We start from the raw sequence: 27,187 nt of genomic DNA on the forward strand, positions 1-27,187 counted from the left end.
TTAGCACTCGAGGCACTTGTCTGAATTTCTCGGGATGAAAATCATTTCCAGCCGGTCGCTGGTCTCGTCTGGATGCAAGGATAAGTCATTTTTCTTCTGCATCTTCTCAACACACCGACCTTGCAAAGTCTGCACGTGGAAGCGTCTCAGAAGGGTGACCAGGATGACCTTCATCATCACCATGGCAATGTACTTTCCCGCACAGGCCCGGGGCCCAAAGCCAAATGGTTGAAAGTACCGGTAAGGAACCTGGGAAAGAGATGAGACAATTAGCCAGAGTAGTGAAGGCTAGAGTCATGCATCTCCATTTGATTCGCTCTGAAAACACAGTCAGAATGCTTGGTTTTAGTGATTTGGCCATACAGCTTCTTCACAGACAGGAATGACTGTGACTCAGATAAGACTCTTTCTCCTTCCAGTTTGATTCACCCTTTGTGATACAGACACAACCTCAATAATTCCCAGTTACATTTTCATGTAAAGTACTCTGCTAGCTCTGTGGCAAGGCCACATCTTTACTGCTGTTCTGCCAGTCACTGAGGCAAAGACTGTTGTTGTGCCAGGCCATATAACCTATGACAAGGACAAATTTAGGCAAAAGTGTGGTTTCCTGTCCTATTAATGCCAAGAATCTAAATATTTTTTGTATACAAATATTTAAAGGGACACACCTCTCTGTCTTGTCCCCATTTGGACTTACATAGTGTCTGGCACTTGAAGGATACTTAGTAAGCTATTTTCAACCAGTTGACAACATGGCATGGGTTGCTTATATACAAGTACAGTGAATTAGAGAACTGGTTTAACTAAGATCATTATCTCTTCCCATATGGAAATTGAAAAATGGGGTATGCAATGAACCATATGGATAATTCAGGTTAAAAAAGAATCATTGCCTAGAATTTGGCATAACAGAGGCAGAATCTCCAGTTCAGTTCAGTTCAGTCGCTCAGTCGTGTCCGACTCTCCACGACCCCATGAATCACAGCACGCCAGGCCTTCCTGTCCATCACCAACTCCTGGAGTTCACTCAAACTCATGTCCACAGAGTCGGTGATGCCATCCAGCCATCTCATTCCCTGTCGTCCCCTTCTCCTCCCGCCCCCAACCTTTCCCAGCATCAGAGTCTTTTCCAGTGAGTCAACTCGTCGAATGAGGTGACCAAAGTATTGCAGTTTCAGCTTTAGCATCAGTCCTTCCAATGAACACCCAGGACTGATCTCCTTTAGAATGGACTGGTTGGATCTCCTTTCAGTCCAAGGGACTCTCAAGAGTCTTCTCCAGCACCCCAGTTCAAAAGCATCAATTCTTCGGCGATCTCTTCACAGTCCAACTCTCACATCCATACATGACCACGGGTAAAACCATTGCCTTGACTAGACGGACCTTTGTTGGCAAAGTAATGTATATACCATCAAGGTTGGTCTGGGGCTTCCCTGGTGGCTCAGAGGTTAAAGCGTCTGCCTCCAATGCGGAAGACCCGGGTTTGATCCCTGGGTCGGGAAGATCTCTTGGAGAAGGAAATGGTAACCCACTCCAGTATTCTTGCCTGAAGAATCCCATGGACGGAGAAGCCTGGTAGGCTACAGTCCACGGGGTCGCATAGAGTTGGACACGACTGAGCGACGGAATGGAAGGTTGGTCATAACTTTCCTTCCAAGGAGTAAGCGTCTTTTAATTTCCTCACTGCAATCAGCATCTGCAGTGATTTTGGAGCCCCCCAAAATAAAGTCTGACACTGTTTCCACTGTTTTTCCGTCTATTTCCCATGAAGTGATGGGACCAGATGCCATGATCTTTGTTTTCTGAATGTTGAGCTTCAAGCCAACCTTTTCGCTCTCCTCTTTCACTTTCATCAAGAGGCTTTTTAGTTCCTCTTCACTTTCTGCCATAAGGGTAGTGTCATCTGCATATCTGAGGTTATTGATATTTCTCTCAGCAATCTTGATTCCAGCTTGTGCTTCTTCCAGCCCAGCGTTCCTCATGATGTCCTCTGCATATAAGTTAAATAAGCAAGGTGACAATATACAGCCTTGACGTACTCCTTTTCCTATTTGGAACCAGTCTGTTGTTCCATGTCCAGTTGACTGTTGCTTCCTGACCTGCATAGAGGTTTCTCAAGAGGCAGGTCAGGTGGTCTGGGATTCCCATCTCTTTCAGAATTTTCCACAGTTTATTGTGATCCACATAGTCAAAGGCTTTGGCATAGTCAATGAAGCAGAAATACTTCAATTAGAACAAGGTGGGAGTTCTTCTAATTACCAAGTCCTATTTAGGATAGAGACTAGTATTTGTGGGGCCATTTGGGGAATCAAAGGCAGACTACAAAAACCAAATCATTTCTTCTGATTTGATTTCCATCTAATCATCATAGATGATGCTACAGCTGAATCTACATGATGACAAGGGGATAAGTTTAAATGGAAAAGTGGGTTGGTTAAACAAACTTCACCTCATTTTAGGCAAATTAAGGGCCTGAATTGTTCACACTTTGATCTGTGTGTCCTCCATGAAGACATTTCCAAGAGCTGGAGAGCCAGCCTCCTTGGTTTTATGACAGAACTGATGGGCATGTTCTAGCCGGGGGAAATATGTTCTCTCCTGGTGAGGATGGAGGGGATGAGTGAATAGAATGAAATGTACAAATAGAGAAACAGAGAGGATTTAACAGTTGATGCTTTCAAGGGTGGCACACTCAGTTTTAAGGAAGGACTCTTACATTCTGGGCAAAATTTTCAAGAGTAAATTCATTAGGCTTTGGGAAAAACTCGAGTCTATGCATTCTTCCAAGATTCAGGATAATGTTAGTCCCCTTTTTCATTGGGTAGCCACCAATGACATCATCCTCTAAAGTTTTGCGCATGACCAGGTCCATGAAGGGCTGGTACCGCATATTCTCATTAACAAAGTTTTCCACCACAGTTAGCTTTTGAATATCATCACTCTTTATTTTTCTTTCACCTGTGGAAGCAGACTAAAAGGGCAAAGGAGGTCATGCTAATTTCAGTGTTGTTATAGGTCATTTTGAAAAAAATTTATATATATAATTCTAATATATTAATATGCTATGTTTGGTCCACCAAGTCTTATGAAAAGTCATATTTGAAGTCGATTATGTTAACATCAGAGGGATGTCATTGAGACATCTGGACTTGTAGAAAAACAAGGCCAGGTAACATTGGACCCACATCTCCACATGGCAGCTGTTGGCTGAGGTTGAATGGCTGAGGAGCTCTATAGAGATACTCCTCTCTGAAGCATCATGTAGACCTACCCAGTCTGCTTCAAACATTTATCAGCTACCTCTGGGGTTCTTGAGTTTGGTCCCCTATTCTCAATTCTAGAAGATGTTAATTCTTTAGTCAAAGAGAGACGGTGAGTTTAATCATGTTCAAAGAAATGTTCTTTTCTGGTATCCTGTGTAGTCATCTATCAGAAAATATCTCTGATTGTCCCTCCTCCCCCTCTCATCCAGGACAACCTGGTCCGACAGAATGGCAAAAACCCTGTCTCTCCACCACACAAAAGGGGGTCCTCAGATCAGTCCCAGGTGAACTGGGAATTGGTAGACACCTCCACAGTCTCAGATTGTTAGGCTCCATAACAGTCAGAGAGGCTCAATTTATCCTCAGAATTGGCAAAACTTTAAAGCATTCTCAAATGGGATATCACTTCTGCAGAATGAAAATCAACCCAGGGTCCCGAGGCAACTCTGTTTTTGTACAACTACTCTGTTCAGGAGAGATCTCACTTGATCAGAGAACTCTACCAACCCAGCCCCTCTGTAGTGACTCCCCCTGGGGAATGGGAACAAGACTGTAGATGAGAGTAGGAGGGATCAAGGGATATTACATTCTGCTTTATAAATCTCTCCATTATTTGATTTCTTTCCAACCAGCATGCGTTTTTTTATATTAGAAAAACACTGATACTTGTCTGGCGTAATGAAAATATGACAAAATTACTTGCTTCATTTTTCTCTGGGTGGGTTCTAGAAAGGTTTTGACATAAGATTATTAGGAGATAGAAACTGATATTCAGAAGGAATTGATTTCTAATCTCTATTGTCTGTTTGATAAATTCTTACCAACAACAGTCTGGATTTCCTTCATTACTGCCTCTTCAACCTGGGGGTGTTTTGCAATGAGAAACAGCAGGAAGAATACAGACAGACATCGTGTCTGGTGCTGTGATTAGTCATTTCCAGTATGGTTTACATTCTCTCTTGTCAGTTCACCATGTTTCTGAACAATGGAAAGGGGGAGAAATATTGGGAAAGTGAAAGAAAGGTCAGAACAGGAAGCAAGGTGGCACTCAAGGATCAATTACCTCAACAAAACGAAATTGTAGGAATTATGCATCATTTGGAGTGATGATAGACTTTTGCATTAACAACCTTCAGTCTAAAGCTGAACAGTTTAACCAAAGATTTCTGTGTGTTTGGTGTCTTTGGACTCCTTGGTTTTCATATTTTGTGTTGTGCAGACACAGATGTTTCAGACTTAAAGTCTTACCTGATTATCTAATAGTAGACTTTTGGATTGGACATGATAGATACTGGAACAGATATTCAAGACCAAGAACATGCAACAATTAATAGGGAATTTTTAGACACCTATACAGAAATAGTAACACGCATATGTTGTGAGGGATTATGGTTGGTGCAGGTCTGTACCTCAGCCAGAATCAACTCAGTGGTGAAATCCATAGAGTCTTCCAGTTTCTCTGCTGTGTCTTCTTTTTCCTATCAGAACTTCCATTTCATCTTTCAAATCTTTGCTGGAAAAATAATGGGAACTATTACCTACTTGTACACAGATATGACATCTAGATAAACAAATACAATTGCCATTTAAAATTTGCTTAATTGAAGCCATTAGTGTTCATGAATAACTGAGTTTATACTTAATTCTTTGCAAATATCCTTAAATTATATATGTTATATCAAGTTAAGGAACCAGAGTTAGCCGATATATCTCAGCACTGCTAGTAAAATCAAGATTGTAATTTGTGGTTAACTGGTACCAAAACGCTAAATCCAATTATGTTTTCTGATATTTGATTGGGCCAGCACTGTGCTTAAATTAAACATCAAATCCCAAAGCCAATGAATGCCATTGGTAGGAGCTTGCACACCCCAGTCTGCCATGGGCACTTCCATTTTCCTTATCTCATATCCACTTAGGCCACTTTTATCTGCATAACCCCAAAGATGATTAAATTTGAGGTTCCTCTTCTACACAGCAATTATTCCTCTTGATATTTATCTCATACCTTGAAGTTTCTGCCTCATAGTAACACTGACTAAATAGTTGTTGAATGAATGACTAGTTACATCAATAGGCTTCTGCATTTTGAGAGTGTGGTGAACAGTAAAACACCTTGGAGAAGAGTCAAGGTTCTGGTCCAGGTTGTTGTCCTTCCACCTAACCTACTTTTAGTCTCTGAGGTGTATGTCTCTTTGAAAGTGAAGAGATCAGACTAGATGAACATTAAGGCCATCTTGAGATCTCTGTTCTGCTATTCTTGTCTTTAAGTATATGCATTCATGTATAGTTGTATTGTTCCCCAGTTTCAGGGAATACTATTCTGTATTAGGTTAAATGTACAATAAATCTGTCTTTCAAATTCTTTTTGACACATTTGCCTACACATTTAAATACTTAATTGACCTAAATAGCCTCTATGGGCTTCCCTGGTGGCTCAGAGGTTAAAGCGTCTATCTGCAATGCAGGAGAACCTGGGTTCAATCCCTGTGTTGGGAAGATCCCCCGGAGAAGGAAATGGCAACCCACTCCAGTATTCTTGCCTGGAGAATCCTGTGGATAGAGGAGACTGGTGGGCTACAGTCCACTGGGTTGCAAAGAGTTGGACACAACTGAGCGACTTCATTTTTACTTTACTCCAGTTTAGCAGAAGTAAGGGAATATTCTTTAATATTCCTCCTAGTTTCAAAATTTTCTTCTTTTTTTTTTTTTTTTTTGGTTTCTCAGGGAAGATGTTTAAACATTGAGAGGTATTCTTTAGGAGAGTAATTTAATGTGTCATTCCAAATAAAGATGATTAGTATTGTGTATGTCTGTGAGTGTGCTTATAGGCACACACTCACACATCATTCCAAATATACAGCAGGGTTATATTCACATTCATTTATTCATCTACCCATCCATTTGTTCAGCAAATATTTTTTGAGTATCTCCTATATTCACACAATGGTGGTCTAGAATGTTCATAACATTACTTACCTAAGCAGTGGTCCCCAAATGGTCTGGGATGTACTAAAATACCCCTAGACTTTGAATTCATAGAGAATGTCTTGATAGAGTTGAATCCATTTCTAAGTATCTGCTTCCTCCTTGTGCCAGAATCAGGGGCCTGTGAATATCCATTGGGATTCCTCCTATTCAGGTTAAAAGTTGCTCCTAATTAAATGTATACATTAGAACTTGTATGTCATTAAAAACTAGGAGAATTGAGTTTAGTGACAGTTTTCAGAAAATACAAACTCTCTGACTTACAAACTTATAAGAATGTGTCTATTGGAACTCTGAATGTATTTTGTACAAGATAATTGTGGCTAGGTTCCTAGTCTAGGCCACAAACACCTTCAATGTATTCTGAGACTGAAAAAACCTTACACTTAACAAAATAAAAAGTACAAAATGATACTTTTGTAATACTGGGAATTCAAAGAGGGGAAAATATAAAATTGGATATCTAGGGATGGAAGTAGATGTCCCAGAATCCTTTCCATAAATATATATTTTTTAAAAGTATTGGCATGATTAAGACAAATACTATATGATCTCGCTTATATATTGGGTATTAAAAAAAAAGCAAAAATCCCAAGCTCATTGTTAAAAGAAGAGATTGGTGATTGCCATGGATGCTGCCTGTAGTTTGGGTGTGGAATGGGTGAAGGGGGTCAAAACTTCTTTCAGTTATATGATTGACAGGTCATGGGGATGTAACATAGAGCATGGTGATTACAGTTAACACGCTGTTTGCATATTTAAAAGTTGCTGAGAGAGTAAATCTTAAAAGTGCTCATTCAAGGAAAAAAATTTCTAACTATGTTTGGTGAAAGATGTTAACTAGATTGTGATGAACATTTCTCAGTATATTCATATATTTAATCATTCTGTACACCTGAAAGTAACATAATGTTATGTGTCAATTATGCCCCAAGAATAAAAGTATTGGTATTATTGCAAAGCCATGGGGAGATGGAGATTAAAAGATTTCTCTAAGTCTTCAGTGCTTTAGATCAGAGAAGGTATTACCTAGTTTACTAACCATTGGCACATTTATATAGAGAGGGAATGTTGCTGAGCTAATTTCAAAGAAGACAAAGAAAACTGTTATACATTCTCGTGCAGTAAGTTTCTATGGGCCTGCTGACCATAGTGAAGCTAAATTAATGTAGCTGTGATTCAATATGATTTTTCAGACCACCACACAGTCTGACCACAGTGAAGAGATGAATCACTGATCTTCTTGATTCAAGTTACAGTAAGCTCTGGTTGAAGCAAAGATAAGTATTTAAAGGACCATGTGTCCAAATCATCCACCTGATACTCATCAATCACTTGAGAACATGTAAGAGCAACATGAAATTGACTTCCTGGACACTAATATTACTGAATTTTAAAATGTGCTAACATGATGAAGTTAGCTCTTCAACCAAGTTTAGGAACTTAAGGCACTGGAGAATTTGAGATACTCTGGATTTCTGGGGAAGATATGAACAGAGGGATGGAGAGAGATAACATGTTTACTGCCTACTATGTGTCATGCTCTGAGTTGATTGCCCTACATAGAGGATCTAATTAACCTATATACCACCATGGAAAGTAGGCTATTGTTTTAAAGAACTTCCCAAGACCATTTGGTTACCAAGTGGTAGAGATAGGATACAAACCAGGTCTGTCTACTTCTAGATCCCCTGGGCTTTCCTCTGGTTGTTAGAAGTGGCTCATTTAGTGGCTGGCTACTCATACTCTAAAAACCCAACAACTATCCAATAGGGCATTAGGCATCTGTACAGTCTTCTGCTAGGGTAATCTGAGACCAATGCAAACCCAATAATGACAATTTTAGGACCCCCCAAAATATAAGATACATAAATAAATAAACAGGACATCTTATAAAAATTCATCATGAAAAAATTTTGTAACTACTGTCATTCCCTACAAGTTGAATTAAGTAAAATTCATTCAGAAGCAGCACAACAATAAAATGATTTTTTTTCATTTCTTCATGCATGCAAAGAGAATTCTGACAAATAATAATGATAGGCTCAGCCAATCCTTCTCTTCAACTCAAAACAGACTTCAGTGTTCTAGGGCAAGAGATGGGGCTCTCAACCTCCGGGGTGAAAAGCACCCCTGGGCCAAAGGCTACCTTTTCCTCTGTGGTATGGTCACACGGGCCTGAAGTGCCATAAGAAGTGCTTCATCAGCATCTTAATCAACAGATCCCTATGGTTTTGGAGACAAGAAAACTTACAAAGAGGCCAGCAATAGCTAAGACCCAACACCAATCAGTCTCATCAATAATTATTTCAAAATGTGGTACTTACACAGACTTCTCATGCTTCCTGCATAGCCAAGAAAGCTTAAAGAAGATGTCTGGTTTGAGAAGGAGAGCTTGCTATGCATCAAAATAACCCTGGATTTTAACCACAATGGTGCTTTCTGGAAAAACAGAAAAAGATCAGAGCATGTGAGCAAAAGTATGAGTCCAAGAAGGATATGCTGATAAGAGAAGATCCCTGTAGACTCTCCTAGCATCTTGGACTCTAAGAAGGACAAGGTTCTGCTTTCAGTGGGTGTTTCAGCCACATGAATGTCACCAAACAAATCAACATAATTTATCCTACTTGTTAATCAGAGATATTTACAGTTTTCAAGTTTGTGTTAGAGACACAGCTTAGAATTTCATATCCTTCTCCTAGACTGAGCTTTCAACATCTTCTTTTTTCTAGACCATGGGAAATAAGAAGTAATTAAAACTGTTATGGCCTCAATTCTGGCACCTGGCATGGCAAAAAGCCTTCCCATTCTGTTGTTTATATTCCAGTCCAGCATGTAGAATTCATCTTGGAATCTTCAAAGCCTTTTCCTGTATCTTATGCAGTCAGCTCTTTAATGGATGTTTTTTAATTAAATTGAATACCAGAGAAAAGATAACTACTTATTTTTTCAGATTATACACATGGGAAGGGAAGAGACATAAGCAGATGCAGAATCTGTGGTTCACAGATATGAAGAAGTTTGCCCAACACCATACAGCCAGTGTGACTGGCAGCCCCTAGGCTAGAGCCAAGTCCTATCTGACCTCAGGGCCATATCCTTTCCTATTGGTGCACTGGGTCCCTCAGGCCCATTGAGAGTTTAACAAGGACCAAGTGAGCAGGGGGAAATAAATATAACTCTGCATGGATTATTCAGGTTCTTAGCCACACAGTCTGCCTCCATAAGTTAACAGAGAGGTGTAGAATGCACTTTACTTTACCCCTCCTATGAACCAAGGCTAGTGGGGAACCACTAGAAGAAGAAGGGACTTCTAAAATAGGTACCTGTCAATCCTTAGGAGAGATGTATGTGGCAAGAAAAGTACCTTGAGAGTCCCTATCTGAAAGGGGATCCAGGCAAGAGGCTGTGACTAAAGTCCTCAGAGCGTATGGGGCTCCCATCCTGATGTCAGTCAGACAGGGGTCGAATGACTCTTGTAAGGAATAATTAAAGAGCAGGGGAGAGAAGGCGAGGAGAGTGGAGAATAAAAAGGGAGGGCTTATCACTTGTTTGCTTGTCCAAATGTAGTTGATCAGGGAGTAGACGTGATAGCTGAGCTGGTGTGGGTGAGTGTGAAAATCATGCCTTATTCTTATGCCTGTGATGTTATTCCCTCAGATCTGCAGGGGGTTCAGGGCTACACTTCATCTGGGACTTTGTTCAGATGTCCATTTCAAATCAGAGGGTCAGAGGCCTTTCTGACCACCTTCTCTCTTCATTAGTCTCAGCCTCTCTCCAACCACCCCCATTCACGTAATAGCCCTTTACCCTACTTTTGTTTCAAGGCACTTATTATTGCCTAAAATATTACTAGATAGTTACTTGTTTACTGTCCATATGTCCACTGGGATGTAAACTCTTTGAAGGCAAGGACTTTATCTAGTTCACTACTCTAACCCCAGAACCTAAGCCTGCCATAAAATAGGCAATTAATAAATATTAGTTGAAAGAATCAGTGAACACTCTTAGAAATCAAATCAGGAGAAATTACATTAAGCTGATAACAGCAGGCTGGAATGAATCCACATGATTGATATTTGTTCTTTTGTTGGTGGTAGAGTTGCATATGTGTGTTTAATGATTTTTTTTCTGTAGTGTAGGGAGGAAGCATCTTCTTAAGTGAAATAGCTTTCCAGTGTTGTTATAAATGTTAAATCACAAACTTTATGTGAAGCAACTTTTTATACTGCTTTCACATAGTAGATACTAAGTTAATGATAGTTATCATCATCATTTCCAGCAGCAGCAGCAGTACCCTTGTCATCATATAGATAGAGTCAGAGTTTTCATACTTAGTGACTTTGAGGGAGAGGTGTGTTGTCCATTTATGTGTTGTGTGTGTGTATATATGTGTGTGTGTGTATGGAGAGATAGAATGTTTGTTTGTGTGTGTATATATACATATATATGTGTGTGTATATATATTTATATTTTGGCCAAAAGAATGACCAAAAGGTGGATAATGGTTAAATACATAGGTTTGGTGATTAGATGTATTTATGACCAAATGAAATTATCATATCTATTTAGTTTCAAATTAGAAACTTAATAGATGTGTTTGGGTAGAATCATCTTATTTCCTAGAACAATGAGGAGAGATACAAAAGAAATAGAAAATGGCCCCCACTAAGGATTTTTATGATCTTATAAGTGAGGAAGGCAGACATACCAGGAAAACACTTTAGGCATACTTGGAAAGATTTAAAGAAGAGCAGTGTACAAAAGAGCGTATCTTTCCATGAGTTCATTATCCTTCTCATGCCCTGTTTAGTAAAGGGCTGAATGTCAAGTCATGAGAATGAAAGTTTCAGTACCATTCGAGGGGATCCCCAGGAAGAGCATGTTAGAGGTGTCCAGCATGATGCGTCTCATGAGGGTCAACACGTCCACATAGCCCAAGTCATTGCGGACCTCCTCCAACCTGTCGAGATGCTTGGTGATGGAATCAGCACAGATGGTCACCATGCGCACCAGGCCAGGGCCGGACAAAGCTGGAGGGGACAGCATCAGAGTGAGCTACCTCCAACTCCAGGGCACACAGTCAGGCAACTTTGGCTTTTTATGTTCGGAGCTTAACTGACCACAGATTTTTATTAAATGAGTGGAAATTTTCATCTTTAAATTTTCTTCTATATTCTACTAATTGTCCAGTATCATGTTTATTATTAAAAATAAATAAGTGGATGAATGAAAAATAAATATTTTTAGAACAGATGACTCAAAATTAAACTTGTATTCTACCTATGACAAATCATTTGAGAGAATGCAAATGAAATCTTTAGTGCTGGTGGTCATAAGTTACAAATCAGTGATTTTCTATATTTATTATATACATTTGTCCCTAAAGATGGTTCAGATTTCACCAGGGTGATATTTATGTTTCAGTGGGTGGCAGAATATTGATACAGGACTATTCAAATTGGATCTTACTTTTATCCCTAAGGTGCTTCCTATTTAATTGTAGTTCATATTTGTAAAGTGTTCGTCTCCCCAGGCAGCACTAGTGGTAAAGAACCTTCCTACTAATGTAGGAGATGTGGGTTCAATCCCTGGGTCTGGAAGATCCTCTGGAGAACGGTCTGCCAACCCATTCCAGTATTCTTGCCTGGAGAATCCCATGGACCAAGGAGCCTGGCGGGCTATGTCCATAGGGTTGCACAGAGTCAGACAGCACACACACGTGCACAGTCTTATAAATGACCAAATATACCTTTCTCTTTATTTTGGTTTTTCTTCAAACTACATCCAGATTTATTGTACTCAATGTCAAAACTTCAAAAAAATTTTCTATTTTGTTTGAGCCATCTTCCTCACAGAACTGAAAACACTTTACGTGCAGCAATAAGCTTTACAGATCATGTCCACAGAACATGGTAGCCCTTAGAGTGAGTGGATGAAACCAGGTAGAGTGAATGACTCTGGTCTCTTCCCTTGCTTGGCTCCTGACCATCTGAGCAGTTAGTAATCTTGATGGTAGGTGGTCTAACATTAGACTTAACTCTTAAGGTCCTACTTTCTTGCTTTTGTTCAAGGTTGCTATAAGGTTTCTTTAGGAATAATCTCTCTTTTTTTCTGTATTTTTCATTCAATTGTAAAGTCAAAGTCCTCAAATGAAACAAACCAGCTGTGCTGCTGAAGCCCTTTAAGGCACACTCTGAAGAAGAAAAGAGACCTGGTGAGTTGTCGTAGATTCTAAACATTTTCACCCACCCATATATAAAAAGGAAGTTTGGGTTGGCAGCACACTTTCTGACTAGGAGTGACTTGGAGATATGGAAGGTGGGGATGCTGTTTCCTGGGTGACTGTCACATTGACAAGTGGGACAAATGATTCCTTTATGAATAAATCCTTTGCATGAAAGGGTTGACCTTGAATATCAGTCCCAGGCTGATGTCTGATTTGCCTCTACATGCAAGAGCTTGAAACCTCATTTCAAATGTATAAACCACATTTCAAACATATAAACAGAATGGACAGACTCTAGAAGCTGGGAAAGTTAAGAAAACACTTTCTCCCTAGATCCTCCAGAAAGAAAACAACCTTGTCAGTGTCTTGATTTTTGCCCATGAGACCCACATCATGAATCCCAAAGAAAGGCCATGCCAAAGAATGTTCAAACTACAGCACAACTGCACTCATCTTACATGCTAGCAAAGTAATGCTCAAAACTATCCAAGCTAGGTTCCAACAGTACATGAACCAAGAACTTTCACATGTTCAAGCTGGATTTAGAAAAGGCAGAGGAACCAGAGATCAAATTGCCAACATCCATTGGATCACAGAAAAAACAAGGGAGTTCCAGAAAAACATCTGCTTCATTGACTATTCTAAAGCCTTTGATTGTGTGGATCACAAAAACTGTGATCCACAATTTTTCACAAAAACTGTGAAAAATTCTTAAAGAGATGGGAATACCAGACCACCTTGCCTGCCTCCTGAGAAATCTGTACACAGGTCAAGAAACAACAGTCAAAACTGGACATGGAACAACAAACTGGTTTCAAATTTGGAAAGGAGGACATCCAGGCTGTATATTGTCTCCCTGCTTATTTAACTTCTATGAAGTGTACATCATGCAAAATACCGGGCTGGATGAAGCACAAGCTGGAATCAAGATTGCCAGGAGAATATCAATAACCTCAAATATGCAGATATTATGTCAGAAAGTGAAGAGGAACTAAAGAGCCTCTTGATGAAAGTGAAAGAGGAGAGAGAAAAAGCTGTCTTAAAACTTAATATTCAATAAACTAAGATCATGGCATCCAATCCCACCCATCATTTCATGGTAAATAGATGGGGAAACAATGGAAACAGTAGCAGACTTTTATTTTCTTAGGTTTCAAAATCACTGCAGATGGTGGCTGCAGCCATAAAATTAAAAGACGCTTGCTCCTAGGAAGGAAAGCTATGACAAACCTAGAGAACATATTAAAAAGCAGAGACATTACTTTGCCTACAAAGTTTCGTCTAGTCAAAGCTATGGTTTTTTTCAGTAGTCATGTATGGATGTGAGAGTTGGGCCATAAAGAAAACTGAGACCCAAAGAATTGATGCTTTTGAACTGTGTTGTTGGAGAAGACTCTTGAGAGTCCCTTGGACAGCAAGGAGATCCAACCAGTCAATCCTAAAGGAATCAATCCTGAATATTCATTGGAAGGACTGATGCTGAAGCTGAAGCTCCAATACTTTGGCTACATGATGAGAAGGGCCACTCACTGGAAAAGACACTGATGCTGAGAAAGATTGAGGGCAGAAGGAGAAGGGGACATCAGAGGATGAGATGATTGGATGGCATCACCGACTCAACGGACATGAGTTTGAGGAAACTCCAGGAGTTGGTGATGGACAGGGAAGCCTGGCGTGCTGTAGTCCATGGGTTTGCAAAGAGTCAGATAGGACTGAGTGACTGAACTGAACTGAACTGACCCACATCTGACTTTTGACTCATAAAACTGTAAGAAAAGGAATGTGTAGTTTGAAGCCAAAGACTTCAGTTTCAGCAGGGTATAGTAAAGAGATAAATCACTAAATAAGAATATTTGGAATCTAGTTTCTGCTCTTCCATAACTGGCTGTGTTGCCTGGGGGAAAGTCACTAGCTCTCTAGAAATGTATTTACTCAAGTATGAAATTCAGAAGCTGGAAGAGATAATGCACCCCTTCTCAGTTCTAAAATTCTCTAAGTTATTTGCAAATTGCCTTCTGTTAAAACATCTGGGATGTCAGCCAATGGTTCAGCAAACATATTGCTCTGTTAAATCAACTATATGGGTGACACACTGAATTCTTAACTGAAGTGACATTAAGTCACTTTAAGTCACCAATTTTTTTTCACATCCATAAGGTGGATGTAGAAACAGGAAGAACCACATTGAAGTGGTTAAATATGTAGGCTCTGAGGTTTTCTTCTGTGCTACCTTTTATTAATGGTGGAAATTGAGCATGGGACTTAACTTCTTTATGCCTCAGTTTTCTCATATGCAAAATGTAGGTGATATTTGCCACATGGAGTCGCCGTGGGATTAAGATAGCCAGTGTTTTAAACAGTGCCTATTACAGAGTACATGTGTGATGAATGCTGTGCTGTGCTCAGTTGCTTCAATCATTTCGAACTTTGTGACCCTATAGCCCTCCAGGCTCCTCTGTCCCTGGGGATTCTCCAGGCAAGAATACTGGAGTGGGTTGTCATGCCCTCTTCTAGGACATCTTCCTGACCCAGGGATTGAACCTGTGTCTCCTGCATTGTCAGGCGTGTTCTTTACACCACTAGCACCACCTGGGAAACCCGTAATGAATGCTCGCTCTTACTATTTCAAAACTGTGAAGCAGCAGAAGTTAATGATTTCATAAGGCATATTCATAGACAAAAAGGCAGAATTTAGCCAGACACCTGCATACCTTTCATAAAGTAAGTTCTGACAGCTTTCTAGATAACTGGATTATTGTTAAATATGATGCCTTTCTCATGCATGCCGATGAGCTGCAAGCCAAGTTTGCTGCCAAATCGAGATGTATAATGATTGTGCTTCATTGCATGGAACACGCTCAAGGACCTACAGAGAGAGCAAACCTTGGGGTTACTTGTTAAGGGTCAGGAGAGCTCAGGGTGATGAGTTTGCTGACCTGGTGTCTCTCGTAGAAAATGCTCGGGGCTGGTGTGCGGGGATGACCCAGAGGGAGGATAAAGGGAGGAGGGAGGTGGGAGGGGGGTTCAGGAGGGGGAACTCATGTACACCCGGGGCGGATTCATGTCAATATATGGCAAAACCAACCAATATAATATTGTAAAATAATTAGCCTCCAATAAAAAAAAAGAAAAAAACTTAAAATAAATAAATAAATAAAAAAGAAAATGCCTGTTGATCTAAATTCAGCACATAATTTATAGTATTCAGATTAAATGAGCACCTCCTTCTCTGTGTTAGCCAAAGAACCCCCTTCTCTGGTTGAAACATTTCTACCTACTAGCTCTCTGTTTGAGCATTACTAAAGATCAATAAACAACACACACATCGAGTTATTTGTTATTTGCACTTCTCTAATAGCTAGTCTCCTTGGAAGGAAAGTTAAAGACGCTTACTCCTTGGAAGGAAAGTTATGACCAACCTAGATAGTATATTAAAAAGCAGAGACATTACTTTGCCAACAAAGGTCCGTCTAGTCAAGGCTATGGTTTTTCCCATGGTCATGTATGGATGTGAGAGTTGGACTGTGAAGAAAGCTGATCGCCGAAGAATTGATGCTTTTGAACTGTGGTGTTGGAGAAGACTCTTGAGAGTCCCTTGTACTGCAAGGAGATCCAACCAGTCCATTCTAAAGGAGATCAGTCCTGGGTGTTCATTGGAAGGACTGATGCTAAAGCTGAAACTCCAATACTTTGGCCATCTCATGCGACGAGTTGACTCACTGGAAAAGACTCTGATGCTAGGAAGGATTGGGGGCGGAAGGAGAAGGGGATGACAGAGAATGAGATGGCTGGATGGCATCACCAACTTTATGGACATGAGTTTGAGTGAACTCTGGGAGTTGGTGATGGACAGGGAGGCCTGGCGTGCTGTGATTCATGGGGTCGCGGAGAGTCGGACACGACTGAGTGACTGAACTGAACTGAACTGAATAGCTAATCTCCAAAATATTATCCATTAATGTGGTCAAACCTGCAAGACTGTAAGAAAATGCACCCTCCACACTAGCGTGTTTCTAGGTGCCTCCAGCTCTGAAGCAGCCCCACTCCAGACACTGCCCTTCTCCTTGCTCCCCATCCCCCACCCCCCAAGACCCCCCCTCCCCGCATAAGGGAGCCTCAGAATTGGGAGATGCTGGGATAATTGAAGTCTCATCTCTTTAGTCTGGAAGCAGCAGTTCTGCCTTGTACCACCGATTCCTCAGAGTCTCTAATCAGGCCTGGCCCTCCCAGGGGTATCATTCTGGGACTGTAGGATATACCTGGGTACCTCTGCCCTCAGCTTGGCTGACTTGGGTGGGCCTGGAAGCCTTTGTATGGTGGTGACAGTTGCTCTCCTGGAGCTCTGCATCCATCATGAATCACCAAGGTCTTCAGGGCCACAGAGTTCTCCCAAGACATAGGATATGTTGGGCCATTAGATAGCCCTTGATGTAGCATCCGTGGGACTTTGGCAATAGCCCAGGCTTCCTTGAACTTCCCAGTTCCTCTTCCACTATTGTGCCTTCTATCCTCACTCACACGCCCAGCTCTTTAGCCCTGGACTGGGCTTCAGAGCAACTAGGAAGGTGGAGGCAACCCTTCCCCACTCATCTCATCCAGGACTTGTTTCCAATCCCAACCCCAGTCTAATTGGGGCACAATAAGCGAGGAGCATTATAGAATGTGGTAAGTTCCTAGCTGAAGACAAACTGGTGCCTCCATGTGTTCAGAGAATGTTGTCTTCTGAGGACAGTGGTACAGAATTCTACAGAGAGCCTCTTTGTTGAGATTTTTTTTATTGAGACTGCTTATAAGTTAGGGTATGGCATTGGCAAGAAAAGTCAATCATTTAAATAATTTACAATTGAGATGATAAAGGATAAGAGGATAGTTCTCTTTAGTATAAAATGTAGGGCAGCTTTATTTATTCCATTGTGTATTTAATACTGACACAAATCCAGATACTTCTATTTGTATTCCAGGAAATTAATGTGATTGACACACAGATAAAACTTTGCCCTATGTACAGACATCATGCCATAGAAAGAACTGAACTTCTTGTTAATTGATAGATTTCAGAATTCTAGCTATTCTTACCATCCTCTCCCTCACTATATAATCAAAACAGCAAGTAAGTCATTTGTACACTCTTACTTCACAAAGTAGGATCAACAAATTTTAAGTTCTTAGAGGACAAACAGAATACTATTGTTCTACTCTGATATTTAGAGCTTTTGGGTATATCATAAAACACATTGGTGTGTCCAAATGTTTTGATGAATTCTGCCCAGTTAAAAACTTCAGCCCACAGGGAGCCAAAACCAGTGCTCTGTGACAACCTAGAGAGATGGGATGGGGTGAAGTTGGAGGGAGCTTCGAGGGAGGGGACATACTTATACCTAAGACTGATTCTTGTTGATGGATGGCAGAAACTGACACAATAATGTAAAGCAATTATCCTCCAATTAAAAATTTGTTGTCATTTAGTCACTAACTCATGTCTGACTCTTGTGACCCTGTGGACTGTAGCCTGCCAGGCTCCTCTGTTCATGGAATTCTCCAGGCAAGAATAGTGGAGTGGGTTGCCATTTCCTTCCCCAGGGGACTTTCCCGAGCCAGGAATTGAACCCAGATCTCCTTCATTGCAGGCAGATTTTTTACCAACTGAGCTACAGGGGAAGCCAATTAAAAATAAATAAATTAAAAAAGACAAAAACTTCAACCCAACTTAACGTTAGCTAATAAGGAGCTAACGATTAAATCAATTGACCACCAGGGGGCGCCAATATCTCAGTTAGAGACAAATCGGAGTCAGAAGCTCTGACTTGGCGAAGAACAAAGTAGGCAAGACAGAAATGATACACACTTCTTTAGGGTTTAAAATAAATAGGTTGGCTTTCTCTAACTGGAGTAGATCAGGAAAATGATGAAGGGAATGTTGGTGAGGAGCTCAGGACACCAGCCCAGAGCTCTCTTGACATTCAGGAGAACTATAGAGACCTCCTTCCCCGAGTTGGGCCGGCTTGTAACAGCAGGTGCGGGAGATATTACACTGACTGACGACAAGAGATCGGAGAATCCACCGGCTCAGGATGGATAGCGGACAGTGTAAGATGCCTGGTTCCCGGAGTCATTATCCTTCCTGAAACATGGCTGAAGTCAAAAGCCATCTCCAAAGATGGCAAACCTATTGTCTCTCCAAAATAAAAAGTAACCAGGAAGTTAGCGTCGGTGGTAAAGAGAAGCCACCCTCATTTCTGAGTTTAAAGAACTCACAGACCTGTGGTGAGGTTCAAGTCTGATGAGCTCTAGAAATATGGAGAGATGATCAATGGAATAACTGGTACCAAACATTCAACAGCACTTGCTTCCTGTAGGCCTGTTCTGTGCCTGTCACTCACGCTCCATCAATCCTACCACCTTTCCCTTTCCTTTGCCCTCTAATATTCTTACCCAGTTCTGGTACTGAGGTCACTGCAAGGCAAAGACCTGACTGCAACCATCCTAAGCTGATCAAATTTAGTATCCATAATATGAGACCACCTTCCCCAGTCTCCTGATGTATATGCAATATGAAGTGTATAGGATTAAACAGGAAGGTATTCTTACAAATTAGCCTGAGTCGAGTTGAGCCTAATAGACCTGGTGTTCAGTTTATAAGCAATACGGGGAATAGAAGAGTATGTTCAGTGACATAATAATGAGACATTGAAAGAAATATGAAATGTGGGACATCCTGTAAGACAACTGACATGGTCTCTTCAGAAGGTCAAGGTCAGTGGGGAAAAAGTAGGGCAATTGTTCTTCAAACTTTCCTGTTCATTTGAACTTTTCTTACTAGAAAGTTAGAAAAGTATCTCTTGTCTGTAAATAAAGTCTCTCCCTTTCATGCATCCTCAAATCCCTTGATCCTCTACTTAATTTGTCCTAGTTGCCTTGTAAAAACTCAACCCTGATTAAAGCCAGCTCTTAGTTAAGTCTGTGCTTGCACATGGCAGCTGAATGGGGCTAGAGAAAAGGCTATTGATGCACGTGGACATGGGCTTCCCAGGTGATCATTGGTAAAGGACTTGCCAATGTAAAGTGGTAAAGTCTCCTGCCTGCCAATGTAAGAGCCACAGGAGGTGTGGGTTCAATCCATGGGTTAGGAATGAACTAATCTCTCTGTTAGTTCATCCCTTTTTACTGGGGATGAACTTCCATGTCCCTATTTAAGGCCAGTTCCACATGTCACCTGAACCTCTTTGTCATCTCACCTGGCACACTCCTCCTTTCGGCTGCATCGATGGTTTCCCTCCGTGACTCATCTTTACCATCAAAGCACACATGTCATAGTATCTTGTATCTTAGCAAACAAAAAAGACTTGGACCAAATACCCCTTTCAGCCTTATTCGATTCCTCTGTCTCCTTTAGGGCAAATTCCTTGAAGAGTTTGTACCTGCCACCTCCACAGTGGTCACATTTTGCCCCCAGAACGCCATTGAAACTCCCCTTGTCAAGGTCACCCTTAACCTCCCTGGTGCTAAACGCAGTGCTCACATCTCTGTCTAGTCGTGTGGCACTGTCTGGATAGTCGACAGTTCAATCCTCCCTGACATGCATTCCTCACCCTGCTTTCAGACCACCACACTCTCCTGGTTTTCCCTTTTCTGTTTGGCTCTCCTCCTCAGCTCCTTTGCTAGTTTATGAGTACAGTGGAAGGTCTGGATGGTCAGAACTTCCTTCTTAATATCCCATTCAGTGGTACCAGGCAAGTCAAGTCAACATATCTGAAATGGAATCCTGATTTTTCCCCATCTGAAAGATGTTCCACCCACCTCATCTTCTATACGGCACATATCTACCTGATAATAGTGTGGGCTACCATCCTGGTTTGCCTGGAACTATCTGAGATTTACCATAAAAATCCCACAACATGGGGATAAATTCATACACTCTTAGAACAGATATATAAATACTATAACGATAGTATTCAAACTGGTAGCAGATAGGCCAATTTGACCCCAGTTAGTGTATTAAGTGCTACTCCCTTATTGATGCTACCCACATTCTTCTTTTTGATATTCTACCAAACACCAGTATATACTTATGGCATGAAGTGTCTGTGGCCCCTCATTATTTACAGCACCCCTGCCTGGGGAACCGTGCACACTTTACCTACAGATGATCAGATGCCCTCCCCCGCCGCCCCCAGCTGCTCAGGCAGAAGCCCAGCAGCACTGGTGCCTGACATCTCCCCCACCCAAAGTTCTGCAGCCCCCACCACTTCAGAACTAAGCTGAATTGAAAAGTTGGGCCATAATCTCAGCACAGTTGTAGTGATGACAGATATCAAACTTTCAGAAGAGAAAAGGCCTGGCATATTATTCAAAGAAAAAGCTTTCTGGGGTCCAATGGGATCTCTTCAAGAGGTACAGGAAGTTCTGGAAGGATCTGAAGAGCAGCGAGGGCAGGAGATGGGGACAAACACGTCCTATTCCTGTGGGGAGCTCAGCCCTTAACAACAAAATCGAGTGGCTCAGAGGCAATTACAGAGAACACAGAGACTCCAACCAGAGAAAAGCCTGTGAGGACAGGACAGGGGAAGGACTGGGAGGGCAGGGATGGGGCTGGGGGCCGGGCAGATGGCTGTGTCCTCAGTGTGAAGTAAACACCTGACAGTTTCGGGGTCGGTAAGGTCACTTTCCTGTAAGGTGCAGACTGGTCAGATGCCCACGTGCTGAGACAAGGAGCCTATTTCAGGAATTGCCTGTGAGGTTCCTGGGCATTTATCTGGGATGAGCATCTAGTGTCTATGAGCGGTTTCTGTCCTGGTCATCTGACCCTTTCTCAGGTGCTTCATTCTTCCCTCCAGGTCTAGTCTTGCACCTCCATCACCTGATCTAGACTTTAGGGAGAGAAAATTAGACAAATCCACTACAACCTGCTTCAGTGTTTCCCCATACTGAAGGGAAAAACTCTCTGTCCTGGAAGCTTCTTACCTTCTCTCCTCCCTCCAGCTCTGCAGCATGTTGCAATCACTTCAGTTCAGTTCAGTTCAGTCGCACAGTCGTGTCCGACTCTCCGCGACCCCATGAATCACAGCACGCCAGGCCTCCCTGTCCATCACAACTCCCAGAGTTCACTCAAACTCATGTCCACAGAGTCGGTGATGCCATCCAGCCATCTCATTCTCTGTCGTCCCCTTCTCCTCCCACCCCCAACTTTTCCTAGCATCAGACTCTTTTCCAGTGAGTCAACTCGTCGCATGAGGTGGCCAAAGTATTGCAGTTTCAGCTTTAGCATCAGTCCTTCCAATGAACACCCAGGATTGATCTCCCTTAGAATGGACTGGTTGGATCTCCTTGCAGTACAAGGGACTCTCAAGAGTCTTCTCCAACACCACAGTTCAAAAGCATCAATTCTTTGGCGATCAGCTTTCTTCACAGTCCAACTCTCACATCCATACATGACCACAGGAAAAACCATAGCCTTGACTAGACGGATCTTTGTTGGAAAAGTAATGTCTCTGCTTTTTAATATACTATCAAGGTTGGTCATAACTTTCCTTCCAAGGAGTAAGCATCTTCTAATTTCATGGCTGCAATCAGCATCTGCAGTGATTTTTGGAGCCCCCAAAAATAAAGTCTGACACTGTCTCCACTGTTTTTCCATCTATTTCCCATGAAGTGATGGGACCAATGCCATAATCTTTGTTTTCTGAATGTTGAGCTTCAAGCCAACCTTTTCACTCTCCTCTTTCACTTTAATCAAGAGGCTTTCGAGTTTCTCTTCACTTTCTGCCATAAGGGTGGTGTCATCTGCATATCTAAGGTTATTGATATTTCTCCCAGCAATCTTGATTCCAGCTTGTGCTTCTTCCAGCCCAGCGTTCCTCATGATGTACTCTGCATATAAGTTAAATAAGCAGGGTGACAATATACAGCCTTGACATAATCCTTTTCCTATTTGGAACCAGTCTGTTGTTCCATGGCCAGTTCTGACTGTTGCTTCCTGACCTGCATACAGGTTTCTCAAGAGGCAGGTCAGGTGGTCTGGGATTCCCATCTCTTTCAGAATGTTCCACAGTTTAATGTGATCCACAGTCAAAGGCTTTGGCATAGTCAATAAAGCAGAAATAGATGTTTTTCTGGAACTATCTTGCTTTCTCCATGATCCAGCGGATGTTGGCAATTTGATCTCTGGTGCCTCTGCCTTTTCTAAAACCTGCTTGAACATCTGGGAGTTCACGGTTCACATATTGCTGAAGCCTGGCTTGAAGAATTTTGAGCATGACTTTACTAGCGTGTGAGATGAGAGAAATTGTGTGGTAGTTTGAGCATTCTTTGGCATTGCCTTTCTTTGGGATTGGAATGAAGACTGACCTTTTCCAGTCCTGTGGCCACTGCTGAGTTTTCCAAATTTGCTGGCATATTGAGTGCAGCACTTTCACAGCATCATCTTTCAAGATTTGAAATAGCTCAACTGGAATTCCATCACCACCACTAGCTTTGTTCGTAGTGGTGCTTTCTAAGGCCCACTTGACTTCACATTCCAATATGTCTGGTTCTAGGTCAGTGATCACATTATCGTGACTATCTTGGTCGTGAAGATCTTTTTTGTACAGTTCTTCTGTGTATTCTTGCCACCTCTTCTTAATATCATCTGCTTCTGTTAGGTCCATACCATTTCTGTCCTTTATCGTGCCCATCTTTGCATGAAATGTTCCCTTGGAATCTCTAATTTTCTTGAAGAGATCTCTTGTTTTTCCTATTCTGTTGTTTTCCTCTATTTCTTTGCATTGATCACTGAGGAAGGCTTTCTTATCTCTCCGTGCTATTCTTTGGCAATCACTTGGGGACCTCTAAAATCTACTGATGACTGGGTTCCCTCCCCACTGGAGACTGTAAAAGTTGGATTTATAGTCATGAATGTGGGGTTTTGAATAGAAGCCAGGGTGAGAAGCACTGCTTTAGTTCTTGAGCCGCAGGTGTCATCCTTAATTTAAGTAATAAAAAGATATCTTTAGCAATAGACATCAAAATATCAAAATGAGTTTGTTTTTTAATATGAAAAAGCCCCAGCCTTGATTTTTAAATATATCCCCAATTATTAACAGTTTTACTTGCTAATAAAGAGGGTTTCCTCTCCATGTATCCAGATTCCCATGAATTCTCCATACATCTTGTTGCAGTAATTGCAGGCACTGCTGATCCCCAACCAGAGGAACCTGCAGTGGGAAATGAGGGGCCCAATTCCCAAAAAGTAGCTGGGACCTAGGAAAGTCATCAGATCAAAATCAATATTTCAGCACCACTCAAAAGAGCAATTGCTTAAGATACTGCTGTTCTTGTTCCTATAAATCCAAATGTCCTTTTACATTTTCTGATGTATGTAGATGAGTCACACACAAAATAATTAGAACAACAACACAAGTTAACATGAGGCTCTTCATAGCTCTATGAATGAAAAGTAGTCCAGATTCTATACCATACCACTTCCTTTTGATCTTAATAATTTCAGTCTGAATGGACTGGAATAGATGGCTGCTCTACTCTTGCTGTGTTAAATGGTATCAGTGGTGTCAGATACAAGTCAATCAGTCCCTCTGAGAATAGGAATGAAAATGAGGACAAGTGACAAGCTGACAGATTTGTCTGGCTGCCGAGTTTTGTCTGAAAATTTGGATTTGAAAGCACCAATACAGTATACTAACGCATATATATGGAATTTAGAAAGATGCAAATGATAACCATGTATACGAGACAGCAAAAGAGACACAGATGTATAGAACAGTCTTTGGGACTCTGTGGGAGAGGGTGAGGGTGGGATGATTTGGGAGAATGGCATTGAAACACGTATGTTGTCATATGTGAAACGAATCACTAGTTCAGGGTTGATGCATGTTATAGGATGCTCGGGGCGGGCATGCGGGGATGACCCAGAGGGAGAATAAAGGGAGAAGGGAGGTGGGAGGGGGGTTCAGGAGGGGGAACTTATGTAAACCTGGGGCAAATTCATGTCAATGTATGGCAAAACCAACCAATATAATATTGTAAAATAATTTGCCTCCAATAAAAAAAAATTAATTACTTAAAAAAAAGAAAGCACCAGTTATGGAATGGGTAGGTTTACATTAATTTGTGGTTTTGGTGTCATCTTTTTAGCTGTGAGAAATGTGGTCTGCAAAGACAGTGTCCAAACAAAAGTCATCCATTTCTGTTTGTTTTTTTTTTTCAAAAAGATTTTGGCTTAAGAAGAGAATCTTAAGTTAAACCTCATTTGGACAAAATAAAACAAAGCATTGAGTAATGAGGCAGTGGGTCTGATCAGTGTCTCGACCAGAGTCTGAGTCTGGTGACATGGTTTTTCTGAAGAGCAGTGGCCCTCATACCCTTGCTGATGTAGATGATAACAGAATTGTAAAAAGCGTGAATCTGGTGAGCAGCCAGGGGATTTGCTGTTGCTTATATCAGAGAACAAACCTGGTAGCTTGATTGCAGGGGTGATGGTGAAAAGTTAATCAAAAGCTTGTTGGAAATATTTTAGGAGTTCTGTTGTAAAGTTAAAACATTTCTGTATCTTACTCCTTAATTCCATTCTGTCAGTGAATTAGTCTTGGGGCTAAAACTCACTCAACTGTTTGAGACAGTACAATGATGGTAATTTAGATAAGTTTTTGTGTGAATTATTTAAATTGGATGTCAAAGCCCAAATCTGATAAACAAGATTTGTTACTTTGAAGTAGCTGAATTAATGTGGAAAAGACTGTCAGGGTTTTCTTTTTGCCCTTAAAATGGAAAGTCTTTGTTAATGTCTATATAACAAAAACAAGTTTGGGAGTCTTAGGTCAAGGGGTCTTAATCTTGTTATTGTTCTAATAACACTATAAGCAGTTGACTGAGTCATAGAATTTTTTATTGGACTGGGGACACATACCTGCTATGAAGAATTTTCCCTGAAAACTACAAAACAGTCTAATATTTCTGAGAAGTCTGTTAATCTGATTGTGTAGAGTGGTAGGGTTTCTATTAGAATTATCTGGATAATTATATTATACTCTTTAAAAAGTTTTTATTTTTTAAAATTAATTATTTTAATTAGAGGCTAATTACTTTACAATACTGTAGTGGTTTTTGTCATACATCGACATGAATCAGCCATGAGTGCACATGTGTTACCCATCCAGAACCCCCCTTCCACCTCCCTCCTCATCCCATCCCCCAGGGTCATCCCAGTGCACCAGCCTTGAACAGCCTGTCTCATGTGTTGAACCTGGGCAGGCAATCTGCTTCACATACGATAATATACATGTTTCAACACTACCCTCTCAAATCATCCCACCCTCGTCTCCTCCCACAGAGTCCAAAAGACTGTTCTTTACACCTGTGTCTCTTTTGCTGTCTTGCATATAGGGTCATCTTTACCATCTTTCTAAATTCCATATGTATGCGTTAGTATACTGTATTGGTGTTTCTCTTTCTGACTTACTTCACTCTGTATAATAGGCTCCAGTTTCATCCACCTCATTAGAACTGATTCAAATGCATTATTTTTCATGGGTGAGTAACATTCCATTGTGTATATGTACCACAGCTTTCTTATCTATTCATCCGATGATTGATCCATAGAACTTGTTGAAGATTCTTTCAGGGTATGATGTTATAAAGTATCCACAGTCTACAGTGGTCGCCATTTTCCTTCCACTGTCCAGGGCCTATCTAGCCCTTATGGTGGCCCCACCATCACCACCACACCCAAGAATAAGAGAAAATAAAGGGTGGGATGATGAGAAGGAGTAAGTTCAAGAAGGGAGAGAGCAGAAGACAAGGATGAGGCAAAGTGGGAGGGAGATAGGACAAAGGGCATTCCAGAGGCATTTTCACCTTCAGAGCAAAGTTGGAATGAATTTGAATCAGAAGAGCAAAGGCAATCCCGGAATTTTACCTTGTTTTATTCCATCTTAAACTTACTTTAAAGGATACTTCTACCAAGTATATTTTACCAAAACAAAATGCAAACTAGAAGGGATTATCTAAGATATTTTTAATGCTTTCATTTAACATGTACATAACATGTACATACATGTGATGATTGTTATAAAAATACTCACCTGAGTTCATTTGCTAATATATTGTGGCTTCAACCATATCCTCAGATTTACTCTTTGTCATTTTCAAAATTGTTTTACCCTCATGGACCAAAACCCCCAAAAAACATTCTCCTTAGAAATAGAAATAAATGGCTATATTACCTGGTATTGAGATTGTGTTTTTAGAGTTCCAAACCAAAAGAAGAAAGCCAGTGAGCAGCAGGATTGCAATGCTGGCTACAGTCACATCTTTGGCCACCATGCCGGTGACATCATAATGCATTGGGTTCAGCACTTCCAAAACCATCTTGTGGTCCTTAATCTCAGGGGAAGCAGTTTGAAGTCCTGTAGAAATCAAGGGGCAGGAAAATTAAGGAATCCCTCAAAGGTACATCTAGGACTTCTGTTCCTTCAGAGGATGCTGTACTATAGAGATGGGTGCTTTGTTTGATAATGTGATGGGACATTTAGACAAGATAAATTTGTGATTTCAGGTCAGAACAACCAATCCCAAGAGAGAGCTTTTGGTTTGAAGTGCAACATTTCTGACCTTTGCAAAGTATCAGGTTCTTTTAGATGCTTGTTCTGATAGAACCTTATCATCTTGCCCTTGAGTAGGTAGAGTGACTGAATTCTTAATTAAGAGCCAAATT

General features: G+C 41.1%; 1 pseudogene; it reads right to left on the bottom strand.

Annotated features, from left to right (window-relative positions):
- On the bottom strand, positions 1-26,862 carry LOC129562973 (aromatase-like; annotated as a pseudogene).
- Positions 26,863-27,187: the final 325 nt, after the last annotated feature.

Source organism: Moschus berezovskii, chromosome 9, assembly GCF_049115385.1.
Source record: "Moschus berezovskii isolate FMDL1 chromosome 9, NW_MosBer_1.0, whole genome shotgun sequence".
Lineage (NCBI taxonomy): Eukaryota > Metazoa > Chordata > Mammalia > Artiodactyla > Moschidae > Moschus > Moschus berezovskii.